Source organism: Vicia villosa, unplaced genomic scaffold, assembly GCF_029867415.1.
Source record: "Vicia villosa cultivar HV-30 ecotype Madison, WI unplaced genomic scaffold, Vvil1.0 ctg.001871F_1_1, whole genome shotgun sequence".
Lineage (NCBI taxonomy): Eukaryota > Viridiplantae > Streptophyta > Magnoliopsida > Fabales > Fabaceae > Vicia > Vicia villosa.
Genome location: NW_026705757.1, coordinates 258,269 through 264,097, shown reverse-complemented (window position 1 = coordinate 264,097; position 5,829 = coordinate 258,269). Strand labels below are relative to the sequence as shown.

The window sequence follows — 5,829 nt, the reverse complement described above, 5'->3', positions numbered from 1 at the left end:
TTTCTTGAGTTGCTCTAGTTCTGAAGGAGTAAGCATTGCAGAGGCCTGCTTCGAAGTAGTTACAGGAGTGACTATAGTCCCAAAGTTCGAAGTTTCATGGGAACTAGGTGTAGGCAGCTTGGAAGTTTCTTCTGTAACATCTTGCTCAGATATAGTATCTTCGCTGCCAGTTGGTTGTTCGGCTGCATTACCACTATTCGAACATTGAGGGTTCTCCTCCATATTTTCATCTTGATGAATGGGAGGAGACTCATCAGTTGAATGGCTTTCTTCAGGAGACGCAGTCGGAATGATAGGTTCAAGAGGTTGAGTGTCTTTGAGAACTGGAGAAAGCACATGAGATTTGTGTCGAGAAACACCTGTGATGGACAGTTAGAATTGATCAAAACGGAAAAAGGGCAGGAAGTTTATCTGTCATTTGAAAGAGCGGACAATTACCTCGAAGATTGTCAAGGTCAATGTTTAAACTTGAGGCTTTGAGATCAGAAGTAGCGGTACCAGCATCATCCTACGTTTACAAGGTAAGATGTGAACTTAATCATTAGAATTAGAGTTTGAAGAAATGATTAAATTGTGAAACCCAAATACCTTGGTTGGAATGTTGTCTGGACTTGAGTTGTGACTCTCCACGATGGGGATAGTACTAGCAGCTTTCAAGGGTGATCCATCAGGAGATACCTTGTCACTTGACGAAGTAAGCTTCGAATTCCAAGATCCCTTTTCCTTGGCTGAAGGGGTGGCAGCTCTTTTTCTTTTCTTTATTGCTTGTCTGGTGCGAGGAGGAGATTTATCTTCATCATCCGAATCGGCTGTTTGAGGAACTTTTCGCTTCAAAGATGTTGGAGGTTTCAAGCTCTAGAATACATATTAAAACCAAGTGAGTAATATTCATAAAGTTTCACATATTAGAATATAAAATTATGTATGTACCGTGGGTTTCTTGCCAGTGGTGGTAGAATCACTCTCACTTGCCTTGGTATTCCTCGAAGTTCTAGAACCCTTCTGTACGGGGGCTTCCTTGATTTGTCTCTTTCGAGTAACAGTTGTGAATGAAATATGAATCAGTATTTCAATGAAAAAAGGAAAAGTTAGTCGATGGATTGTCTAAACCCCAACCTTCAGGTATTGGAGTCAAGACGCGAACATGCTCAAGATCTATATGAAGATGTCCTTTGAAAGTATCCAAGGTGTGCTTAGTCGGGACCACTCGTTCAGCGTGTTTTTTAGATTGTTCCTGAAGAATTTTTATGGGATTCCCACACACAAACCAGTTTGGAAAAGGAGGGCTTAAAGCCACACCAAAATCAGCACTAGGTAGTGGAGGAAATTTTGGAGGATGAAGTTCGAAAGCCACTTTATAACGTAGTTCAGGTCGAACAGACGTGGGCAATTTCAACTTATCCAGTTTAGCATAAAACTTTTCACGTAAAGTGACCGCAGCTTCACGAATAGTCCGACTAAGATCATCAGGCCTATAGATAGTTTCAAAGAATTTTTGAAATGCTTGGATTTCTTTAATATGACTCGAAGTACCTTTATGGAAATTTTCCTGCACATCAGCAAAAGCTTCAGTTAGTTCCCGAGTAAGGCTTTCAGCATCGAAGATTTGTGTAGAATAATACTATTGAGGGACTAACATGATGAGAACTGATAGGAATGATTATCAGAATGAATTTTTGTCTCCTGTGATTATCAGAATGAATTTTCGTCTGCTGTGGCGATTCTGATTAATTTGTAGATAATATCTGTGAATTGTCCTACAAAATGAAGTTCATTATGCAATGCCATGACATATGATTTGTATGACAATTTTTTTAATGAATGACAATGCTATGTTTATGCCATGGGATGTATGATGTATGAATGCAACATGTTGTTAATGACGGCAGTAGATTGTAGTATCGTTTGGCGGGAAAATAAATCCCTGACTATTGTGGAGTACAAGTCTTCCATTTCAGTAGGAATTCTGGCTTCATGCTCGAGGATGCTCAGCCGAAGATCTTTGACTTCTTCTTGGGGATGAGAACAATTTGAATGACTGATCATGATGTACCCTGACTGGAGATAAGAGAAATGAATAACCCTGTTTGGGAGAAAAGAAGAGTACCGGAGGACTGGCAGTGTGAAGATGTAAACTCCATTGGGGGACTAAGTCTCTGTCTGTCATACCCCAAATTTGTCCTACTCTTTCAATTTTATCTGGCTTAGGCCTATGCATTTCATAGTCTCATGTACATACCTCCCATTAGGTCATTAACATAACATGCACCATTAATCAATAACTTGGCTTTGGGATCAAGGATTTTGAAAGCTTAGGGTATCTCTATAGCTTTGAGGTTTCTACTTCAGATAAGCTTGTCTCGTCTGGTTTCTCTGTATGCACTAAAATGCATATTATGGTTGATTCACATACTTCTTCAAGCTACAAGTACATCAACAATGATCAATTCGTATCTACAAAGGATTCCTTCAAATGCATTGTTGTTGAGGTGGGTTGGAATACAAGGGCATGGCAAGTATGGGATATCAGGGGACTATTTGATTATGTTCGAAACTTATTCGAAGATGCAGGCATAAATCAATACAAAGAGTTTAATTCAAGATTCACTACATGATTTCATTTTTTATCTAAGAGTGAATCATCCAATTTGCAAAAAGGATCGAAAGTTCGGTTGAAACATGGAAAAGGAGTTCAATTGGAAAAGAGACATTCACAATTATTCAAGACTTTCAGTTTAATCACGTTCCAAGTGTCCAAGGCCAGATTTCATTCACACGAGTAAGTTGGAAGCATATGCCATGATTGATTCAATTTTACAAAAATCTCTAAGGATGTCTCAAGTAAGCACATTGAAATGAACATGGAGCCACACAAGATTCATTCATTCAAATCCAATTGTTTACAAAAGTTACAATAAAATATGCCATTCATCATCATTGAAAATTCAACTCAGATTGCTGTTCCAATTCTGTCCACGGAAATATGTCAAGTCGAATCCACTTCTGCCCCTCATACAGTGAAATCCTGCACACAACCATAACAAAAAGTAACCAAAAAGATCAGCAGCAACTTATCAAAACAGGCATTGTATCAGTTAATGAACCATGATCAAACCTGCACATACCATACATTTGTATTCAATTTCAGTTCAGAAAAACTTGGCATTAGTTTCTACAAAAGAAAAAGGCAGTGCATCAGAGGAATAGCTCAGCTCACAACAGAAAAGTCAATTAACTCCCAGCTCATACTCAAACTTCCCCAACGTTTTAACCCCTACAAAACTCAGCTTTACATAAACAACCACATACAGCAATTCAAGAGAATAACCGCATCCCAACTACCAAATAACATCCAACTGTTTTTGTATCTAACTCCTAACAGAAACCAGTCACATATACAACCATACAACAACTAATACCAAACTAAAGCCCTGCTTTCACACATACATGAGCACAATCAAAATGAAAGTTCAAATCCATTTCATAAAAACCTACAGCATTCATATAGATCCAAAATCCTATCACTACATTGCTAACCGGTTCAGCCCTTAACCAATTCTCCTATAACAACCAAAACAGAAAATTACAAACCTTTAACTAACAGTCCAATACCTCCTCCATGCTATGCCAACTTGCCCCTACCAAAATAAACTCTAGCTACATATAAATCAAGAAAACCAACATCAGGTCAGAAAAGAAGCGAAGACGTATCATCTACGATTCAGAAAATAATCAGCTAAGCACAAAATATCAAAGCTTAACACTTCACTTACTGAGCTGAGCTATTTCCCTCCAAACTCTAAGTTTTCTCATCATTCCACACGGCTAGTCAGTCTCATTTTGGCAACGGTTGATTCATCCAGGTTCAGATCCCATGCTGTGTGTTTAATCTACCAAGTGACTCCATTGAAAACCTGCATATACGAGTTAAACCAAAACAGTCTCATTTCATATCATTTTCAAACCAATTCACTTCTAACATCAAACAGTTTCTACATCTAACTGTACCATAGCATTCGAAATTAACCCTCAACAGTCTTTTAGTGAAATTCCTAATTACTAACAAGTTGTAACTAACCACAGGGATGTTCAGCTTTTAGTTTAAAACATTGAATTCTACTAACAGTTTCACTTACTAACTACTAACAGAAAAAACAGAATATTAAGTAACCAAAAAAACTCAACCAATTCCAGCTCAGCATACCATTCAACTAACTGTCATAAACCTCCTAATGGAATCAGTAACTAACTTTCAAGTTTCAATTCCCAACTCTCTATAACTGTTTTATAACCACCCTTTAACAGGCTGTAACCGAATCAAAACAGAATTTAACAGAATTCCCAGCTCACTCATAACTGACTCAAACCTCTAACTAATTCAGTTCCCTCCGATCCTAGTCATCACTTTCCCCAAACCTCTTCAACTAACTCCAAACCTCACTCCAAACCTCACTCCAAACCTAACTCACCCAAGCCTAATCCTTATATAAACACTCTCCCTCCACAATTCAAACTCTCACGCCATCTCTTCCACCTTCTTCACCATCTTCCCCACCATGTTCAGTCTCCACCTTCTTCAACCTTCACTCTGAACATTCACTATTCACACACTCTTCCATTCACCACCTCCATTCATCTTCTTCCCACGCCATTCTCCATCATCATTTTCATTCCTCAATCCATCTCATCATCTTCGAGAACTCTCTGCTTTCCTCTCAAATTTTCTCTCTGACTCAAAGTCTTCCCCAACCTTCACCACACGCTCGGAATCACAACTCTTAGAGTTTCATCATCCACCTCTCAATACTCAATCTCTCTGCAACTCATTCACACCCGCAAGAACCACTCAGCGACCACATCACACAGAAAAATGATATAGAAGAAGAGGAAGAAGAAGTGTGAATCAGAAAAAAGAAAAAGAGTAAAGCGTGCTTACTTGAATTCATATCTCCAATCATCAATTCTCCATCTGCGATAAGCAATCCCGCAACGCGCCTTCAACTTGCAAATCGTGCGCTTAATCCAAAGCTCCAACAAACTGAAGACGCTCCGGACGAATTCTGATAGAGATGAGAGGTTTCAGGCCAAGAGTGTGAGGCGGAGAGCGGTCTGAGTTCATCGGAGAAGTAGAGTTCTTCATCCGAGCCTTTCATCGGAGAGAGACTGAGACGGAGAGTCGATCGGTGAGAAGGGAGGGAGACTCCGTCGCGGCGCAACGAGAGGGGAAGAGAAGAGAGTTGAGAGGTCACAATCGCTAACCCTAATCCCCTTTGTTTTTTACTTTTCTTTTATATTTCTTTAATTGTTTTATTTTGAATAAAAAAACGAAATCTGAATAAAAATTGGTAGTGGACCAATCTAGGCAATAATATCTTGGGCCAATTTTGAATTCACACCTCCCCGAGCCCAATCACGTTATTTCTGTTTTGTGATACAAACAACAAAGAATGTCCATGGGCCTTGGCACCGAACTGCTGATACACCCCTAGCCCATTTCACTCAAGTTTTGACATAAAAAAATCCGAAAGAACAAAAAACATGCCTATGGACCATCAGCCATTTGGGCCCTGCGCCTTGTTCCTACATGCACCACTGAATTCATTTTTCACCCCCTGACTCCATTCTATTTCACATTAGAATTTAGGTCTTCAACATGGTTTTCTCTCATTATTTTTCTTAGTGATAAAACGCAAAAATCAATAAAACTTGTTAGATTCTTAGGCCACTTTTTAGGTTAATTTTGACATTTAAATTCCTTCATAAAAAATCAATAAAAATAATAGTTTTTTCTCACTAATTAGAATTTTAGAAATCTTTTTTAGAATTTTA

General features: G+C 38.7%; 1 long non-coding RNA gene across 1 annotated transcript; it reads right to left on the bottom strand.

Annotated features, from left to right (window-relative positions):
- Positions 1-2,803: 2,803 nt before the first annotated feature.
- LOC131636956 (uncharacterized) lies at positions 2,804-5,236 on the bottom strand. Its single transcript, XR_009294233.1, has 3 exons — positions 4,937-5,236; positions 3,774-3,914; positions 2,804-3,657 (listed from the first exon to the last, which is right to left on the bottom strand). It is a non-coding gene; the product is annotated as an uncharacterized LOC131636956 (long non-coding RNA).
- Between the last annotated feature and the right edge of the window lie 593 nt (positions 5,237-5,829).